The following is a 22,331-nucleotide window of genomic DNA, read 5'->3' on the forward strand; positions in this document are numbered from 1 at the left end:
CACAAAATCGGATGGGACGATCCATTACTATCTCAGATATTCACCCGATGACTCACCATCAGAGAAGAATTTACTCAACTGGCCAGACTCTCAATTCCACGGTGGTTTAATACCTGGAGTGACTCAACCGTGGAGTTGCATGGATTCTCTAATGCATCTCAACTTGCCATAACAGCTGTTATTTATGTCATCACAAACTCACCATCTACAAGGCCTACTAGTGCATTTGTTTGCTCGAAAACAAAAATTGCACCACTCAAAAAACTCACCATCCCGAGACTCAAACTCACCGCAACGTTGCTATTAGCGAGACTCATGAAATACGTTCAAGCCACACTCAACGTAAACGTAGCCTCATCTCACATATAGACGGACTCAATGACGACACTCACATGGGTCAAATCACATGCATCTCGCTGGAAAGATTTTGTCCGGAACCGGGTGACATTAATTCATGAACTTGCTCCTGACGCTCAATGGAGATATGTTCCCGGAACGGTTAATCCAGCCGATTGTGCATCAATGGGCTGGATTGTGCATCAAGAGGCATGACTGTCACTCAACTTCATCAACACTCACTATGGTGGACGGGACCACCATGGATTTTGGAATCACCGGACTCATGGCCGGCTCACCCAACGCTCTCAGGCAACGATAGCAAGATTGAAGCACGACCAGGGATTTCATTCGTTGGAACGATTCAACCTGATTATCAATGGACGCTAATCTACAGGTACTCATCAAATCAAAATACTCCGCTCACACTCAAGGTTGCCAACGACTCACGTACTCAACTGACTCACCGTTTACATTGACTCCGAGAGACTTCTACGTGTAGGAGGACGTCTCGAAAATTCATCACTTCCACCAGACGCAAAACATCCTGCGATTCTCCATTCACTCATCTTGTGATCGACTCAGCACACGGGAAAACATTTCATAAAAGTACACAACTCACCTTGGCATACAGAAGGCAATCATACTGGATAGTCGGCGGTCGAGCTTCTGTGAAATCATTCATACTCAGATATGTTCGGTGCGCCCGCGAGAGAGGGATCCGTGCTCATCAACTGATGGGTCAACTACCTCTCTCAAGGGTTAACCCTTCGCGCCCCTTCACTCACACGGGAGTCGACTATGCCGGCTTTCTTATCAAGTCCTGGCGAGGACGAGGTGCAAAAACTCACAAGGCGTGGATTTGCGTCTCCGTCTGCTTCACGACATCAGCCGTGCACCTCGAAGTCGTCAGCGATTACTCAACCGAAGGATTCATCGCCACTTACAAAAGATTCACCGCTAGAAGAGGCCTCGTACATACACTCTACTCAGACTGTGGCACCAACTTTATGGGCGCTGCCACAGAACTCAACAGATTATTTCGGCAAGGCACTCGAGCTCATCATGAATTGGCGACACTCTTCGCTCAAGATGGAACTCACTGAAAGTTCAATCCTTCAGCATCTCCACACATAGGTGGAAAATGGGAGGCGGTGGTCAAATCGATCAAATTCCATCTCCGACGGACCGTCGCAGACACACCGCTCACCATGAAGGAAATCTCAACGTTGTTGGCTCAGATCGAGGCCATATTAAACTTTCGACCTCTTGAGCCACTCAGTAATGACCCTCAAGACCATGCTGCAATCACACCAGGCCACTTTCTCATCGGAAGCGCTCTCATCACCGTGCCCGAGCCATCACTCAAAGATTTGGCGATCTCAAGGCTCTCACGGTGACAGTTTACTCAACAGCGAGTGCAATACTTCTGGACTCATTGGTCATCTCATTACCCACAACGACACTGTTCAATCACCAAGTGGCATCATCGGAACAACGAAATCAAGATTGGTGCGTTTGTCCTCATCACGAATGAACGACTGTCACCATGCAAGTGGCCCTTAGCCAGAATCATCGCACTGCACCTTGGACACGACGGACTCACTCGGGTTGTCACTTTGAAGACGGCAACTACTACACTCATCAGACCTGTGGTGAAGTTGGCAATTCTGCCTCTCCCGCAGTCTCATCAAGAAGAATCTCAACCTGAAGAACTCGAGTAATCAGCAACCCTGTCGCTGATGGAGGCGGAAAGTTAAAAGATTTCAATTTAGTAATTAATCATGTCACCGTCGCGGGGGCAGCACCTCGTGGCCGATCGCCGGCGACGGATCGATATCGATCCGTCGTTCGATAATTGCCTCCGATTCTCGAAGGCGTTGCCGGCTCGGGGCTTATCAGTGTTCATCTAGCCGTGCCAAGCATCACCTCGTGGGCAACAACGTGCAGTGTGCCTCTCTCAGAATTCTTACTCATCGTTCAACTCATCGCCTTGTCTCCAGTACAACTCATCCAGATCATCTTCGCAGTGTGCAACACGCCAAGAATCTTCTGGAAAACATCACCCTGCAGCACGAGGCGTGTTGAACCTCGTGCTCAGTAGCTCATCACATCTCGCAGCGTGTGAACTCACGATTAATATAATTGTGACTCATTGTTTAAATTCAGTGCGAGTTCTCAAGAACAGTTAAACAGACAGATATCAATTTAAAGACTAAGTTAAGCGTGAAACTCATTTATAGATTCTGTGCGGATCTCATCTACCGGCCACGTGCTCAACGCGTGTCTCCGCGTAACTCGCATATTCGAAGGACTAACACCCGCCTTTTCGCGTTAAATAAACCGGCCACGACCGCGTAACATCCCCGCGGCGTTAATTGTAATTCTCATTTGTAAAACTCATATTATAAATTTTGATTTTTATACAGAAATTATTGACAGATTTGATTAAAAGTATAATATTATAATTAGAATCTACAAAGACGCTAAGGAACAAGAGGAGAATAGAAATTTGACAGGTGTGATTCCGGAAGAATGAAAGGAATAGGATGATCGGGATGATAAACGTAAATGACGAGATCGTTATCGGATAATTCGGATTTGAAGGCTGGAGGAGGGAAGGATTGAGGTTTCGGGGTTTCTTGAGGCGGGTGAGGATATTTGGCTGCTACTTGGTCAAGGAAATGCCGATATCGATGATTAGGCAGAGGAGAGAAAGGAGAAGAGAAAGAATGCGAAAAACTTGGGAGAGGAACCGGCGGAGGAGTAAGAGGGGTAAACGAAGGAAGGCGGTTCGGTGATGCGATCGGAGTCGGAGAATACGACGGGCCTTGGGCCTCACAATAATCTGCGTAAAGTCGAAGTTCGGGGTAGCAGATTTTACAACTATAACTTCCGCCGCATGGCATAGGAAGCCTTCTTTTGAGCTCGACAAGTAAATAGTCGTACTCGGACGTAAACTTTTTAGGTTCGGCGGAAGAGCGTGGTCGCGTTCGGGTCACTATAAATGAGCGATTTGATTTAACAATTGTAAACGAAATTCGAGAAAATGAGTGTTGGACTTACTACTTAGGCGGTTTTTAATAATAAAAACAGATGAAGCTTCGAAATGGCCTTGGCGTTTATACGTCCTTCTGGAGGATCGGCGAATACGTGAGATCGGCGGATTAGTGCGTCCTTAGGATCGGCGAGTTAGAGCGACTAGCGGATCGGCTGGTTTAAGCGGCTAGCGGATCGGTTGGTTCGTCCTTCGGTTCGGAGCACTCGGAATAGTCACACAAATCGCGGGTAAAATAATACCAGGTGCCAAGAGACTTTTTAAAAATGAATGAATATCCGTTCCGCCCGCTCGCGCTTTTTATACAATTCAAGAGGGGCGTTGTCGCGGCTTCGCTGCTTGAATCATTTTCTCAAATTTTCCATAGTTGTAGATAAAATTCTTTTCTTATAATAATCCACTTGACTTTCGTTTATTATTAGTCATTTTTATGGATTCAGAACGCTCTATAAAGAAAGTTTATTTGTCCCGCGTGTACCGCTTATCATAGGGCTGTCTGAATCATTTTCCGAATTTTCCGTTGCTATAGATAAAAAGCTCTTTTCTTAAAAACAATCCACTTGACCTTTCATTTATTGTTAGTCATCTTTGTGGATTCAGAATATTCTAGAAAGAAAGAAATTAAAAAGGGCGTGGACATAACAAAAGGAATTAACCGTACCGGACTGATCGCGCGGCCAATCGAGTCAGTCTCCGACTTGCTTTTAGAGCTGAAGCGTCGCAGTCTCGCGCAGATTTACCGTAGTCTCAAAAATCCGCCGTGATTTAGATCGTTTGCTAAAATCCGCAGCGATATCGCATTTGATCTATTATAATAAATAAACTCGCCGAAGTTTATTTATCTTGTATTCCGCATAATAAATTTACACAGTTCACTGCAGCAATAATTGTTTTAAATTATTAAAACCTAACGTGCAATCGTTAACACACTCACATAGGCCAAAATTATCCATTCTATAGACAAATGTGTAAATAATTCTAAAGTTATTAAAAAATTGGCAAATGTCATTGAGTCATTGGCTCTTTTTAAAGATGCGGAAATACTTAATTAGATTTCATTCTCTAGATTTGTTTTCTCTTACTTTTTCTTTTATTATGATCTGTTACGTCAAGAGGATTATATTTTTATTAAATGGTTATTTGAAGGAAATCCTCAGAAAAGATATTTGTGGGTAAGGTGGGGAGTTAATGCACCACCGAATTTTGCGTGAAATTCGAGATTCGAAACCACGCTATTTTACGCGCAGATTAAATATTCAAGATTTTCGGACTTAGATTGAGCGTGTAGTTGGTTCTTTTTTAGAGAAAGGAGGTAAATCCTTATTCTCTGGGATAGAACCAGGCGTGGTTATTCGCATATGAAGGATAATAAAGTTAAATATAAAATGATTAACTCAGAATTTTCAAAACAAAATTAACAAATTTAATATTAATTATTACGTCTAAAATAATAAAATAGATTTAACGTTTTGGCAGAAAGAATTATGAAATATGAGAACGGTAAACAAAATTAACAAATTTAATATTAATTATTACGTCTAAAATATAAAAATAGATTTAACGTTTTGGCAGAAAGAATGATGAAATATGAGAACGGTTTTAATCTTATTAATAAGTATAATTTTAACATTGTAATAAAAAAAAACAGAGTGTATTTACAAGAAAATGTGTGTTTGTGTATAAAATGTCTATTCTGTGTATAACTGTGATTTAATCTAATGTAATTTCTTCGATCTCCACTACTCTTGCCGTGGTCCTTGGAAAAACGAGATCGACTAGCCGCATCGGGGCCAGAAAAGGAAATTCCACCTAGGGGTAGTATATAAAGAAATGAGAATCAGGAGCAGAACTTAGGCAAGGATCGCTTGCCGTTTTCTTAGCCGTGGATAGTCGCCAAACTTCCAGCAACATTTCGCGGCGTGAACCACAGTAAGTCGCTGGTCATTTGACGGCGTATCTTAGCCGATATTCGGAAGCAATTATCCTCATTTATCAGATTGACATCGAAGTCCAATGGACGGAATCAAATCTCCGGAACTCCGACTCGGATATTCTCTTCTCTCTTTGATTGAAATTATTAAGGAACAGTTAAATTAGATAAAGACATTTAATGGAATCGATTTTCGCGGGAATACATAATTAATCGTTGAAACTTACTTTTCGGAGATCTTCTCGATGCTTCTTCTAGAGCGTGTTCTGTGATCTTGCACTGACTGGCACTCGCGATAGTTTAAAGAAACGTATACGCTGGTATCTGGTATGCAAAAGAGCGTGTTCCGCCAAAACACAAGTTTTTATAAGCTCGGAAAAGGGGAGGACTATTCTCAAATTTTTACTTTTCCGTAATTCAAATCTTTCATTTGCTGAGCTTGTTCCTTCACTTTTCCTATCTTACAATTATTGGGCATTCGCACCCCATCCCTTCTCTATTTTCTTAAACTTCTAAGTTTTCGCCCTTAGTTTCTAGATTTTGGTGAGGAGTTCCCGAGATCCATTGGTTTTTAAGAACAAGATGTCTACAAAATACCCCCGCCTCAAAGAGTTATCCCTTCCGAGCCCTCCAGAATTTTATTATCATTTTTAGAGAGATGGTGGAAAAACTTTTACCATCTGTATGACGCATTGTGTTACCTGATTTTATTGCTTTTGTCTGCACCACATACTCCTGTAATCACGGGTCTCTCGCGCCCTTGGTTTTTCTAAGGCTCAGGATCTATGTGCAATTACATTTTAAGAAAAAGTAATTTTTTCCTTTCCTGTGATGGACAGGCTATCAGAGTTGAAATATTTATGAGCCTTTAGGTTTTGATTTTTTTTATGTCCAGACAAATTCCTTTTATCTGGTTTTCGTTGGCGCCCGTTTATAATTTGTTGCATGTTTTTTTATGTTTTTACGCAATATGTTAATATGTCCCGGAATATGTTAGTGTTATGAATTGTCTTTCTGGAAGGTTTTGAAGTTTTTTTTTTGTATTACAATGGACTACGGTCGACCTTCCCCTTAACTAAATTTTCTAATACGTGTCGAAAAAAAAAGACGCGGAGTCGGAGACATAACAGATCAATATCCTTCAATGGAACTGTCAAAGATTTCTCAAGATATTCTTTTCTTAAACTAATCAATGAAATTTTTTTCTCAGGTATCTTTCCTTCCGAATGGAATCATTTTAACGTTTTCTTTTGTATGAGAAGGAACGTTTGGAGTTAAATTTCACGCATATCTTACGTGCTCGTGAAGATGGCCTAGGCGGCCTTGCTTTATTTTCTTCTTGGTTTTACAGATTTACTTTTGGATCGCCACGTTCCTTTTTTAACGGCAAGATGATACCGTGTGACAACTGATGTGTGATTACAAATTTTAACGCGCCTTAACTTTGTTCTTTTTCCGTCTTACTTGCAAATTCGTCACGGTTACAAAAAATCGAATCCTATCTGTTTGCTTGCCAAATTGCTACTACTGTGCTCTCACGGCAAATCGTGTTTGAATAACCTTTCTGTTTTTTTACTCAGACGTTTCTCTTGGCTTTAAAAATCATAAATATACGCCTGCTCTGTTCTTGGATATCCAAGGAGCATATGACAATGTATTACCGAACACCCTTATAGATATTTTAAAAACATTAGGTTTTCCTTCCCTACTATTAAGATTTATTTTTAACTTAGTTTACAAAAGAATAATATCCATTAATTTTGATTCAATTAATAAAAGCCTTACGGTTTTTAAAGGTCTTTCCCAAGGTTATCTTTTGAGCCCAATGCTATACTCTCTTTATGTTTCTAATCTGGAAAAAGTAATAAATAAATCACACGAACTTAACTGCCTACAATTTGCCGACGATGTATGCGTATATTCGACAAACAAAAATACTAATCAAGCCATTGTTAATCTAGAATCAGGAGCTAACAATGTTGCTTCGTTTTTTGATAATGTAGGTCTTTCCCTAGCACCTAACAAAAGTGTTTTTTGTATCTTCAGCAGAAATGCTAATATCAGAAATCTAGACATAGCCATTCCCTTACAAAACACTAGGATATTCCCCAAAAAATCGGTCAGATTCCTGGGTCTTCAATTTCAAAACAATTTAAAATGAAATAAACACATCGAAAATGTGATGATGTATCATATTTAGACGCGATGCATCGTATTTAGTATCTGTGCTGAATGGCACAACAACAATAAAAATGCTCCGAGAGCCCATGGGGCTTGATTCTTCTCGGGGAGTCAGTCGCTCTTAGGTAGCGTCTCCGACCCGGTCATCACTGTATCTCAAAGTTAATAAATATATCTCTTGTTTTATTTTGTATGATTGTAATATTATTTACATCATCACATTCATTAGAGAACATTACAGAAAAAGTCCGCCTTTCCTGTATCAAACCCCTCAATATTTTAGGTTTTCTTAAATCAACTTGGTACGGGGCCAATCCTCCTCTATTGCTCAAACTTTACAAGGCATTAGTTCGCTCTCGTATGAAATACGCTTCATTTATTTGGAACAACCTTCCAAAATATCTTATGTTGTCCTTAGACACTATTCAAAACAAAGCTATTCGTTACGCTATAGGATACCAAAAATCTACACCCAATATAGTCATCTTAGCTGAATCTAAAATTCCCCCCCTTTAAAATCAGATTCGAATTTCTTAGATGAAACTACATTTCTAGAGTCTTTTCTTTTTCCGATCATCTCCTCATCCGTATCTTAGAATCTTTTTTTAATTTATATGAAAATCCTGTATACTGCTCCTCGCTTCCAAAAATATCTCTTATTAATTATTATAATGTGGTTTATAAATATTATCACTTGATATTAAATTCTAACGACCCTTTCTTTATAGAATTTCCTCTTAAAGCTCTTTTTTTTACTCCTACGATTTCATTTGTAAAAGGCAAAAAACTTGCGAAAATTAATTCAGTCACAATTAATACTGCCTTTTTTAAGTTGTTTTGCGATGATTCTGACACGATTTATTACTTCACAGATGGTTCTAAATTTCAAAATTATGAATTTGGAGGATTCGCAGTGATAACGCACCCAAATATCTGGTCTAAAGTAGGTCGAACGTCTAATATTGCCTCCATTTTCACCCTTGAAGCATTCGCTATAATCGAAACCTTATCCCATGCTTTACAAATCAATTATAATATAATCAAAGTTTTTTGGACTGCCTTCGTGTTCTTTCTGCCCTTGAATCCAAAAAAAGTTATAGTAAAAAATTTTCATTAATTTTTAAAATTATCCATTTATGTTATATTCTTGAGTTACAGGGCAATTACGTTACTTTTTTTTTGGATCCTGGCTCACAAAGAAATTAATTTAAATAAATCTGGGGATCAGTTGGCTAAAAAAGCTTATAAGGAAGGCCTAGACTCAGAATTTCTTATTCCTTGTTCAGATCTGGCAACTTCCTGGATATCTATTGTTTAATCATTTTTTCACCTTTATTAAAGACTCTAGCATCAACAAAAGATCCAACTATTTTGAGCAGTTCTTTGAACCTTCTAGAAAACCTTGGTTTAACAAATTTAATCTTAGCCGAAAAGCCGAGGGGTAAACCGCTGACCAAAATCTGTACACCAATGCCTACTAATGCCCAAAAATAGCCAGTAATACTCAAAAATAGCCAGTAATGCCCAGTAATACCCACCAATGCATACTAATGCCCCCCAATGCCCAAGCAATACCCCGCAATTCCCAAGCAATACTCACCAATGCTCACCAATACCCACCAATACTCGAGCAATGCCCACTAATAGCTTAATAATGCCCAAGTAATATTTAAATTAATAAATAATGTTGAAATTGTTTTTCTTCAAAATAAAACAAAAAATTTATCAAATATAATATTAGAAAAAAATTTAGATATTAGTTGCTTTGTATTGTAATTATAAGTATATTTTATTCGATAATTAAAAAAACGTATATTTGGATTTATTTATAAAACATTTATTAACATTTTTAATATAACAAATATATCTATATATATATATATATATATATATATATAATATAATATATATATACATATATAAAATTAAATTGCATAACATCATATTATATTATTAAAAAAAAAACTTAAGAACTTTAATAATAAAAATTTTTAAAGGTTACTACGTTTTGTTATTTTATATTTTTTATGTATGGCTTCTGCATCATAATGTTTTAATACAAAAGGTCCAGTTCCAACTAATTCAATTGGACCATAGAAAATATATTTTGCGTCAATAAACGTTATATCTTCATCGCATGGCCAAACAAACAAATTAAGTTCCGATTTCAAAAACTTCATTTTTACTTGGTTATTACACTGATCAACAACCCTGCCAATATAATATTTATTGTCATAAAAAACAGCGTAATATTTTTTAAAAATATTTTAGGTACATTATTCTTATTATAAATTTCAGGATTATTTTCAGAAAAACATTCTTTTTCTGAGTCATTTTCATCTTTTTCAGGAGAACTAGGAACTTTAACACACTTTTGCTTCTTTTTATTAGATTTTGTTGTATAGTTTTTAGGTCTTTTATTTATTGTATTACCTGTCATAAATCTTCGTAACCTATCTGTACTTATTTTACCATTACCTTCATCAAGGAGCCAACAATAAGAAGATTTTTTAACTACTATTATTTTTTTATTTATTTCAATTTCTATAAAAGGCGAGTTTTCTATTATTGAACTTTTTGAGACTTTTTCCGAAAAATCTTTTAACTCTAAATTTTCTGACCTAATATCATTAGGATCATCAAATAAGTCAGAGTTGGAAATACAAATGTCAACATCTTCAGTATTTGTGCTTTTAGCATTTATAATGCAATTGTTATCAATTTCACATTCCATATCTTCAAATTTACAATCATCGTCTAAAGTTTGTAAAGGAATATCAACAAGTTTCCAATCTGTATCGCTTGTAACTTCTATACCTAACTCTTCAGTACTTTTAATAGCATTTTTTAAAGCCTCTTCGACAATTTCTGTGATGTTTAAATCTTCTATATCTTTACATGTAATAACATTTAGAGTATTTGAACATTTCAACTTTTTTTTATCTTCTCTAGGAAATTTAAATATTTCTTGAAGATCATTCATAATAGAATTTATCTGCCTTATCTTATCAATACGATTAATTAAATCCTTAATACTAAAATTAATCACAGTAGAATATGTAGAAGTCATAGATCGAACTGTCCGAAAAAGTTTTTCGCACATTTGCCTACTAAATATTACCGGACGAAACATTTCAGGAGTCAAAGATTGCTCACTGTCTTTAAATTTTGTAATTAGTTTTATCAAATTATGAGCATTTAATTCAATACACAAATAACAATTATTAGTTAAAAAATTGTTTTTCAGAGTATACTGCTTATTTCTTTTTATCCATGCTCGCCATATTCTTAAAAAAAACACTACATATCACAAGTAATATATTCGAGCACGTAGAGGTGTAGACTCATCTAAAAACGATAATATTATATAATTCATTATAGTTAAATAAGTAATTGTACCGTTAGTATTAGGGATTTGTTTTAAATAATTTGTTACAAGTGAGGAACACATCTTTTCTCCTGCAGAAAAATTCATTTTATCTTCTCCCTTCAAATCCCAAAAAGTAAGATGTTTGTCTTTTGAAACAGTTTTTACCAAGTAATGTAAATGCTCTACAGTAGCCAAATAATTTCCCATCTGAAGCATTATTCCTTCTTTTAAAAATCTTGTTCGCATTTTAGTAATAATATGCGTTGTATCCTGTATATAACATTCTTCTACATTGTTCACATTTATTTGATACCAAGGCCAAGTCTTGTTATGCAGAGATACCTGATTACTTTCAATTGGTAAATACTTATTAATACGCATTGCTTTTAGTAAACGAGTGTCCTCATCAGATGAAAAACCAGCAATAATTATCCCAAATTTTTTTGCTTTTTTTTTTAAATAAGTCCATCTATCAACAACATTTTTTGCATTAAATTTATTATCTGTGCTGAACAGTGACAAACAATATGCAGGAACATTGCGAGATAAAGATTATGCCATTATTACATATGCATATGAAGCTTTACTACCAATTTTAAAACAATTTTGTATAGCTTCGGCAGAAGTAGCAATATATTTTTTTTTATCAGGTAGACCATTTTTCAAAGGCAAAACAAATCCTAATATTTTATTTGATCGAGAATCATATTCGATTTTTCCTGTAATACGTGTAGCATCCTCGGCAATCCAAATAACTTTTGAAGCATTTCTTTCCTTTAGATGTTGCACTAAACCTTCAAAATCCATTTTACCTTCCTCAGTGTATTTACGTCTATTATATGAGTATCTATTTAAAGTGCTTATTGAAGGTAATGCATTTGGTAGATTAGAATGTAATGTTTCATACAATAATCTGCCTCCTACATAATAAAAATAAATGCTAAATTTTTTTGTAGCATCGTTATAAGAGTTTCTGTTGGTATTTCCTGAATTTTTTAATGATATGTCTAAAAGTTGCTTTAAAAAATTACTTGTAACTAATTTGTTATTACCTTTAATTAACTGTGATTGTGAATTGGTTATTCTGGGTAAAAAATCTTCCGTTATATCACAATTATCAAATAAAATTTGAGAAATCTTTTCAGCTAAAGTAAAATAATGAGTTATTAATTTTTGGTCAGGATTTTATTTTTCTCGAGCCCTTTTCAACCTTTCTGACCTTTGATATTTCATGCTTTTCCATTTATTAGAATTAACATTAAGATTAAGATCAATGACATTGCTAACCTCGTTGCTAACATTAGAATTAGAGCAGTTGGCATCAGTATCATATTTTTCAGTAACTTCTTGTAATGGTAAAACCTCGGGTATAACTTTGTTTTCGGCTTTCTCGTCTGTAGTTATTACATTTACTACATCATCAAAAATAATTTCTGCTCGATCTATAACTTCTACTAAATTCATCATTTCTGTTTTCTCCTCATTATTACTTGTACGTTGAATTTTTTCTATATTTTCTGTATTTGCTTCGGTATTTGTATACTCAATATTATCATTTATCTTAGCATTTGAAATCTCCGTTGATGAACTTGACATGTAATTAGTAATATAATTTTTTTTATTAACAAATTTAGTTGCAGACGAACTTTCAATATGTTTTTTAAGCAAATGCACTTGAAAATTAGAATAAATCCAACGTTTAGATTTGGAACCGCCTTTAGAAAATTTAGATATATTATACGTCGAACCGCAAAAACATTTTATGCTACAATTTAACTCACTCGCATGTATATTTATAAATATGTTATTTAATGGGTCTTTTAAAGTTTTCCACCGATCCTTGGTTACTTTGCCTTGTGCCCAAGAAGTAACTGTTTTCCGCACTCGTAGACTTTCTTCTGACCTTAATGCCTCGCTTGATGCTAATAAATTATCATCTGTTATTTCATCATTTATTGGAGATGACAATTGAGAGGTACTTGGTTGATTAAAATTAACCTCATGCAATATCTGATTCTTCTGCTCAGTTCTTTTAATTTGCTTTTCTTTACGTTTGCTTAACTTTTTTATGGTATTTTTTCCGATAATTTCTTCTTGTAGTATTCAGAAAGCTTAGATAGCATTAGTTTATGTCCAGGCACTATTTCAGATACGGAAGGATTTTTCCAATATAGGCCATAATAATTTGGTAGATCTTCTTTTTTAATAAGTTTGTGTAAGTTTTTTCTTGCAAATAATACAATATTTTGAATATCTGAATCATTCATGTTAGCCATAATAATTTTATTCTAAAAACCACTAGCTTTCAGTAAGTTTTTTAGAGATGTAGGAATTTTCATATCTAAAGATCTTTCCGCTTCAGCAAATATATCATCTTCTAAATTACTTATGTTCTGCTGAACATTATTTATTTCAGAATTTAAATTTATACCTGCCATCTGCAAAATATATTGTTTTATATGTATATTAGCGGATAATTTTAATTGATAATTACTTCAGAGCGCTTTAGAGGTTATTTTTCTCCCTTCATATTAGAGAAAAAGAAACAAATTCCAATTCAAGGAAATTGAAGTTAACAAACCTAATAATAATATTATGTATGATATAATATTTACCTTAATAGATTTGTAATCGAGTTCAGAAATATCTGTAACAGTATACTATTATATTTAGAAAACATCTCGGAAGACACCCAAAGTTAGACTGTGACAGTCTCAGTAACAGTTATAAAACAAATCATAGCAACGAAAGACATTAGACTGTGACAGTCTCGGTGATAGTTATAAAACAAATCACAGCAACAAAAGACAATAGTAACTTTTACCGATTGGTCTCCGTCGATAACGTAAAAGCGCGATCTGTACAATTTACTTAATTTTTACACTTTATTACGTGCTGTAAATATATTTAATATAAAATATTATTTACAAAAAAAATTGTAACGTAATGTACTTTAATAATGCTAATTATAATGCGTATTGTTACTCTAGTAAAGTTCAATAATGCCCACCAATGCCCACTAATGCCCAAACAATTCTTAAGCAATTCTTACCAATGCCTAGTAATGCCCATCAATTCCTACTAATGCTCGCCAATGCCCAAGAAATTCTTACTAATGCCTCGATTTTGTACACCACAATGCCTCAGCGGTTTACCCTCGCAAAAAGCTATCACCACTATTAACCGAATTAGAGCGTCACGTACATGTTTAGCATCCAACCTTTTCAGATATAATCTTTTAGACTTTTTTTTTATAGTGGAGGAATGCTTTTACGCATACCCTCTTTCCTGGGGAAGGGAGAGAGTTATGTCGGACTCGGGTCTTACGCCGCGAGGCTGCCCACTACCGACTAAACCTCCACTTTAGCCCGCATATGGTGCCGTTGACTGTTGGGGAGGTTGAGAAATCACGAGCGTATGCATCTCAACCTCCCCGGCACCGACCCACCCGATGACTTGGGTGGGTCCCCGCGCTGCCGCCCCATTGGACTAAGGGCGGCAGGGTCCGCTTTATGTTGCGGGCCGGCTTCTCTAATTAGTCGCATTTGGTGTGCGACATACTACACAAGGAGAGCGGGACTGGGAGAGGCTCCCCAGCCTCTTAAACTTTCCCAGCCCCGCTCTGCATGAGGCAAGGTAGAGACGCCCTCCCACTAAATTAATTTAATTTAACTCGTCGGGGGGGCAGACTCATCCCCCGCCTTACTGTCATCTCGGCACGTCGGAGTTCAGGCGTGAACTCTGACGCACCGGTAAAGTGGCGTCGCTGCCCGGGCCGGGAGGGAGGGGGGAAACTTGCGTCCGTCCCCGACCTCTAACCCGGCGCGGATGATGCGCGCCTGTGGGGTCATAATTGCCCCTAGATACTCTATTTGTTGGAGGAGGCAGACTTCCTCGTCCAACTGTATTCTGCGAAGCAACAGCCATGTGGCTGCTGTTTGAAAGATAGGCAGGGGGAACAGCCAACGACGCAGAAGTTGATTGTCTTCTTCTTACCCTCTCTGCATCTTCCTTATGTCTCATAACATATTCACAAAAGAAGTGAAAAGCCTGCCACTTTACTTGGTCCTGTAGAAGTACAGGGATTAGGGTGAGTAGGGAAAGATCCTGTCCTACCATATCTCGGAGGGTTGATCGCTCCTCTTCCCAGGCACAACACATTTCAAGAGTGTGTTGTGCAGTGTCTACGGTATTGTTATTGCAATGGTAGCAAAGATCCATAGTATCTTTCCTAATGCGGTATACAAAGGCTGCAAAGCAGCCATGTCCTGTTAAAATTAGGACGGTTCGAAATGAAGATTCAAGCTTGACTACTTGATTTAGCCATTCTTTAAGTGCTGGCTGAAAGGCTTCTATAACACGTCGACCATATGAAGTTTTGTCTAAGGCCCCAAGTCTATTTTTCCACTTGGAGACCGTTTTTCGCCGATGTTGAAGGCGAATTTTGTTACGTATAGCAGGGGTAAGCTCTATATTTCTTTCCCTCATTCTTTTAAATCGCAAGAAAGACTTGCGGTATTCTGCGGCTAATAGATCTAGCGGTATAAGTCCCGCTATTACTGATACAGCCACTCTAGAAGTAGTGCGGTATGCTCTAGCCGTTTTAACGGCAATAGAGTGAAATGCCGCTTCCAATTTCCGTATCTTTGCGGAACTTCGAGCCGAGTCATCTGCCCAAACTGGAGCACCGTACAAAGCGATGGAGCAGATGACATTGGCGTATAGTCTACGTGCATGTCCTCCAGGGCCGCCTATATTAGGCATGATGCCTCTCAAATCGTTTGCACGTTTTCTAATTCGACGAGCTATTTCACTGAAATGTTCTCTGAAGGACCAAGAACTATTGATTAGCAAGCCAAGATATTTTATACTTGGCTGAACTTTCAGGGTAACAGAATCTATATTGATTCTAGTTGACAGTGGCGGTGGAGGTTGTCTTTTTTTTGAAGAAAAACCACATCAGTCTTGGCCGTAGCGACTCCCAGTCCCGCTTTACTTATAGCACTGATTAAGCATTGGACTGCAAGTTGTCCTCTGTGAAGTATAATCTTTTAGACCCACCATTATGCAAATGTGGTCTTTACGAGGAAAATATAAACTTTTCGTTCGAAACAAACGATTCTGCGATATCTCGTAAATTTTCTATACTTTCAAACGTAACTCGCGTCCTGAATCCGTTGTTATCTTACGGGAAACAATTCTATGTACATTCTTAAATTTCCAAATCCACCATTTACGTGCCTTAAATTCGGGTAAATCTACTTGATCTTTTGCTTCCAAGGTCCATATTCTTAAATTCTTATTTTGTATAATAGTTTGTGTATAATAGTTTTTCTATCACAAATTTCTTCAAACTTTTGCAGTACATATTCCGTTATAAACGCAAATTTGTTTGCATTTGTTCCATCTTTCTCTATACTCATTTCCCATCAATGTAGCTGTTGTAACAATTTAACCTTGTGAAAACGGTTTTGTACACTACTTAAAGTTCGATGTATCTTTTTTCCGCTTTTCCAAAATTCAATAGCTCTTCTTTTGTAATAAAAGTCCATTGTTTTACTTTTATCATCAATAATGTTATTCTTCAGGTTAAAATTTGTCTTCTTCTCTTTCTGCTGGTGTAATATATTCCAAACTTGTATATCGTGCAGTTATAATGAATCAGCAAAATCAAGCACGTAATCATGTTTAAATGATGATATTGAACGTGTATCTTGATATTTTTGTATAATGTCACGAATTTCATTATGTACTTCAATTTGAAATTGAGTTAATGGTGTTTGTGTTATATTATATTTTCAATTTGAAATGTCGTTGTAAACATATTAATTAGGTTTGCAATATTGATCGATGTAATATTAAAGAAAATTCTGTTGCACCCGAGCAGTGCAAGGGGTCCGTCTTCCGGGACTGTTGCTTAGCGGTAGACGAGTAGAGCAATAAATAAGCCGTTTATAACAATAACGCACTGTACTTTATTCTCTTCCCTTCGATTTTACACTGTAGAATACTTGTAGCGGTACGAGTCGCTAGCTCGTACTGAACTAACTTGTCCGAGGTTCGGGGCTTGAGCTTTTTATATAATATTACTTATCGACTTATCAGCAGAAAGAAGTGACCGTGTGCCTCACTGCCTTTGTTGGTATCTTATGTAATTGCTGTCGAAACTGTAGGCTCAACAGATTCCAATGGTTAGGTAATCTGCTGAGTATAATTGTTATTGTTGACGAACTGTGTCGTAGGTTCAGCAGATTCCAATGGTTAAGTAATCTGCTGAGTCTTTTTGTTATTGTTGACGAACTGTATTGAAGGCTCAGCAGATTCCAATGGTTAAGTAATCTGCTGAGTCTTTATAATAATTTTTATTGCACATGTGTGTCAATCGCCTGTGTGCAGGCTCGGGTTACAACAATTCTATTCAGAAAAGATCGCAAACTTTTTACTATAATTGTGACAGATTGCTACCTTAAGTGAAACTGGGAATAATATTTCCGGTATATTGTTGCGCTGAATCTATGCGGCTGAGAGTAATTCCGCACTTTCACACTTTTTGTAGATATAACACTACTCCTCCGATAAATCACTCGCTCAAATGCGAAATAATAGAAAACTCTTTCTTAATAAAACGAATAACTTTTAATAACAAACTTTAACCAAGCGCTCCGGACTAACTAAGTCGCAGGAAGGACTGACTAAATTGACAGAACAAACATACTCGTTTCCTGGCAACGGAAACGACCAAATGCAACTTCTAATATTTTACAAAATTTACAACAATCTTCAAGTTGTCGGCAAACGACTTCTGCCGCGGCAGCTTTGCTCCTCATCTTTCCCGCGCGATCCAGACAGACGCAACAATATTTATATAAATCAAGAGACGCAATAAAACTCATTTTTATTAAATAACTTGATATCATTTTTGTTTGCAATAATGTCATATAGTGTTATTCATGTGATAAATATAAAACAACCTGCTTGCGTCGCGTATCTCGAATGTCGGACTAGCGAGCCCAGGACACTTGTCGGGATGCAGGATTCGAGTTAGTAGGTCTTGAATGCACCGAGACGGAATTGAGTAACAAAGTAAGCAAATTTATTATATAACAACGGCGTGCGTTTGGTCAAGCGACGTCGATAGAACTACACGATAATACAGATAGACATGAAATGCGAACTGGACGATATATAATTACGCGGCGAGTAAGTCGGGTCCGTAGATCGCAATCGATACGACGCGTGCGCTATATTATAATTCGCGGATGGTTGCGAGTGCCCCACGACAGGCACGCTGGGTATCTCGTATCGGTGGGCGCGGTTTTTGGCGCGGATCGTAGTCGAACGGAGATCTATGCACAATTCTTTTCGGCAGGACCGACAGTACGCGGGACGCGAGCGCGGAACGGCGGGCGTGGCCCACGTTACAATGGTAGATATAGTCGCGGTTCTTTTTGGCGCGCGCTTTACAATTAATTTTGGCGGTGGTCGCAAATGAGCGGTCGATCGGTGGATCAGAATGCACCTTGACCGGTGTCGTTTAGCCAAGAGTACTCGGCCGAAGCGGAGAGCACTCCACCCCGAGGATCACGACGGTGCAACAGGGTCTTTAGTGCTCCGGTCTATTCGTAACGCAGACTTAGGATCGAGAGTCCTCGAAGGAGGCGGAGTGCGCTCCACCCCACGAGCTAGTCGTGCAAAACTCCTTAGATCGGAACGAGAGGATCGTGAGCACCAGAAGTTCCTGGCCGAGACGAAGATCGCTTCACCCCGTGGTTCGTGCTTTAGAATCGGTTGTTCGCTCGAGAGCGAACGGATCAGGACGGTGCCGCTGAGTCCCGGCATCGACTTTTTATACGTAAAAAGTGACGACGCAGGGTTGCTGGGGCTCAACGGGGCTCATGACGTCTCCCGACGCGTGGCGCCGAGGCCCCGGGAAGCGGCGCGCTCGGAAACGGCTGGCCTCGACGTTGACGGCACGGTTCGGCGGCACTCGGGAGAGCTTGATTAAGTCCGCGGATGGACTTAGCCGCGGAACGGCTACGCGCTGCCGTTCTATTTCGGCTGATATAAAATATAATGTTTGGGGCGCACTGCGCCTCAAGTCCCCGCCGGACGGTGTTGTGTCCGGCTGCCGGCCGATGGTGTGGCCGGAACGGTGCATCGCCGGGTGCACCGTTACAAATAAGAGAGTGAAAACATCCGCATCAAGTTAATCGAAAAGTTTGGCAAGGTTATTAACACAACCAGACTATGTTTCATTTTTCTTACTATTTTTCATCATTTGACAGTTATCACACAAATGTTCATATTTATTTTCAATTTCATAATCAGTTATTCAAATTAAAGCACAAACATAAAAGTTTTACTATAAAGGTGAATTTTTTGCACAAAAAGTTTCACAATGCTTGTACGTGTTCTTGCACAATAACACAATAATAAAATAAATATCTGCTTAGCAATAAACTCGACGCGGTGCACTAAACGATTTTCAAACGGATAGTATTAACGAATCAAAATAAAGAAAGCAACCTCAATGTAAGCAACACAAAAAAAAGTTCAAATATATTTAAAACATTATAATAATACAAAAAAAGCTTGATCAAGAATTCTCTGAATGCAAGAAACTTTAAAAAAAAAGCGAGCGGAGATCTTCATTAATCCGGCTTACCCGTCGGAAATCTTTGTGAGAGGATGAGTTATCCGCCCGATCGACGGAGATCTTGTCGCGAACGATGGAAATCTTGAAGTCACGAGCCGGTAACAGCCGCGGATGCGAGTTCTTGCAATACAGAGTAAAAAAACAAAGAATATATATTTAATAAATTAAAAAATAATAATTAACGCTGCTACAGAAGAGTCGAGTTGAAACCGTTGAAACGCACGGTAAATTCAGAGAAAAGAAATCGTCAGCGCGATAGCGAGAAATGATGAGAACGAAACTGTTGCTATTTAGCGAGAATGACAGTATCGGAGTTTGAACGAAACTGCTCGATGGTCCGCAGAAAGGAGCCTAGGTTTTTTCGGAAGCCGGGCTAGGAAACATAGGAAAGGAAGCGGGATAACCAGATAAAACCGGATCGAACTGACTTTAACGAAGAAAACAAATCCGCGATAAATAAGAAACGGTCTAAGGCGACCGACAAGAATAATACACCGACTAATAACAACACCGAAATTATCGTGAGAGAGGACGAGTTTTCGGGCAAGCTGATATAATTTTGAACGGTCGACTCTAAATTTTCTGTCGTTTGAACAATGCTGAATATTTAAAGATTCTTTAACTTTTTTGGTGGAAACATTATCATTAATAAGCGTAGTAACCTGATTAAATCGTTCTTATAATGAAAAACTTTACGTATGTATAGTAACAAATAAATTTAGAAATTTTTGGTTGTGGCTCGAAAATAATTTTTATGAAGATAAACTATTTTTATATAAAAAAGCTTTTCGTTTTTCTCCATATATCTTGAAAACTATTTAAGATATCAGAAAATGTTTTATACAAAAGTTTTATAATAAAAGCACCTCTATTTAACAGCATTAACAGAATTAGAAAAAAATTATTTTTTTTATTTTGTTACGTCTAGGCCATTGATTATCGGAAATGAATGGATAAGGATGAGGCAGATTTGGGTAACTGACCTTAAATCTCGAGATACACAATAAATAGTGTACTCGAGATACTGTTTACACCAACGGCTCCGATAAGAGTTAATATCTCGGAAGACGATATAACGCCTTATTTAAGCCGCGTGATCGGTGACCGTTTATTTAGATAAGGCGATAGAAGAATCACCTGTTATCAGGGATGGAGCCGGTGCGACTTATAGTTAAAATAATTCGAGATTAATTTAACAAACAACCATATGTATATATTATTAAAATGGGTTACAATAAGGTATTCGAAAATTACAATAGTATTATAATATACGCAAAAAGTAAAGAAAAAAGAATGTTATGGAACTGGAGGAGAGAAGAATTTTGACAGATAAGACTCAGGAAGCATGAAAGGAATCGAATACTCTGGGTGGCAGACTAGAATGACAGGTTCGTCATCGGACAGATTATATATTGTATTAAAGGATGGTGAAGGAAAAGATTGATATTCGCGGGAAGGTAGAGGTGCGGGAGGATATTTGGCTGCGACTTTATTTAAGAAAATTCGGTATGAGGAAAAGCGATCATTGAGTGGAGGAGTGGTAGAAGGATCAAAGGAAATAAATAGAATAACAAGAAGGATAAGTAAAATTTGGAGGTTCTGGAGGAGGAGTGTATGAAAGGCGAATGGGTGACCAAATCAGAAAATTGAATACTTTTAGTTTGGGGTAACAAATTCTACATGTAATGCTTTCGCCACACAGCAAAAGAAGTTTTCTTCTAAGTTCTTCTAACAAATAATCGTACTCCGTGGAATGCTCGAATTCTGTGGAAAGGCGTGGTTTTGTTCGGCTCACTATAATTAAGCAATATTGAATTTAGCAATTGTTATGTTAACTCTTTCAGAAAAATAAATGTTTGACTTACTACTGAGTGTTGACTTGAAAATTTAGACCTTGTGCTTCTGGTTAATTAATATGAAAGGTTTGTCTTTCGACGGATAGATTCGTCTTTCTAGCGGATCGAAAGATTCGTCCTGGTCGGAGCGTCGTGGTGGCACACGGAATTGTCGCACGGTTCGCAAGTATACTTATGACCCGATGTCAAGAAACTTTTTGAGAGTAGTCAATGGAATGGTCCGGTCGCGCTTTTTACATGATTTTAAAGGGTTTTTTGTTGGTGCTGTGTGCACCGCTTATCGTAGGGCCGTCTGATTCATTCATTTTTCTCGAATTTTTCATTTCAAAGATAATTCGATTCTTAAAAACAAATCACTTGATCTTTACCTTAACTATTAATTTCTATCTATCATCTGGCGGAATCAAAGTATCTTAAAAAGAAAGAAATTGAAAAAGGCGTGAACGTAACAATTTTATAAACAGTTTTGTTAAAAAAAATTATTTTTTCTTAGTTCTGTTACTGCAGCTAAATAGAGGTATTTTTACTATAAAATTTTTGTGTAAAACATTTTTTGATATTTTAAATAGTTTTAGAGTCATATTGAAAAAAGTAAAAAGTCCTTCTATTTGGAAAGGGTGGTTTCACCTTCTTAAAGTGAAATTTAGCACTAACAAAAAATTGTTTTGTGTTACGGATGAACTACTCTACATACAAAGTATCAGAATCTTTTGAATTATCTGGTTGCCTAACCTTCCGTGTTAAGTAACTCTCTCGTTGTCTTTCTCTGAAGAAAATATCAGAATGATACGAAGAGAGAGTTAAACTGAGATTACAATTAACCGACGTTGGTGAAATTAGTCCTAAGTAAAAGCGAATGAATAACACATTGAGATAATGCAAGTAAACTAGGTAGTTAAAAAAAATGTATTAATGAGTGGTGAAAAAAACGGTGGCATCGGCAA

General features: G+C 37.4%; 1 protein-coding gene and 1 pseudogene across 5 annotated transcripts in view; one reads left to right on the forward strand and one right to left on the reverse strand.

Moving 5' to 3' along the window:
* Positions 1-22,331, forward strand: part of LOC139112005 (lipase 3-like) — a 282,652-nt gene that overhangs the window by 199,699 nt on the left and 60,622 nt on the right. The window lies entirely within an intron of this gene.
* LOC139112065 (uncharacterized) lies at positions 15,956-17,702 on the reverse strand (annotated as a pseudogene).

This window comes from Cardiocondyla obscurior, linkage group LG26, assembly GCF_019399895.1.
Source record: "Cardiocondyla obscurior isolate alpha-2009 linkage group LG26, Cobs3.1, whole genome shotgun sequence".
Lineage (NCBI taxonomy): Eukaryota > Metazoa > Arthropoda > Insecta > Hymenoptera > Formicidae > Cardiocondyla > Cardiocondyla obscurior.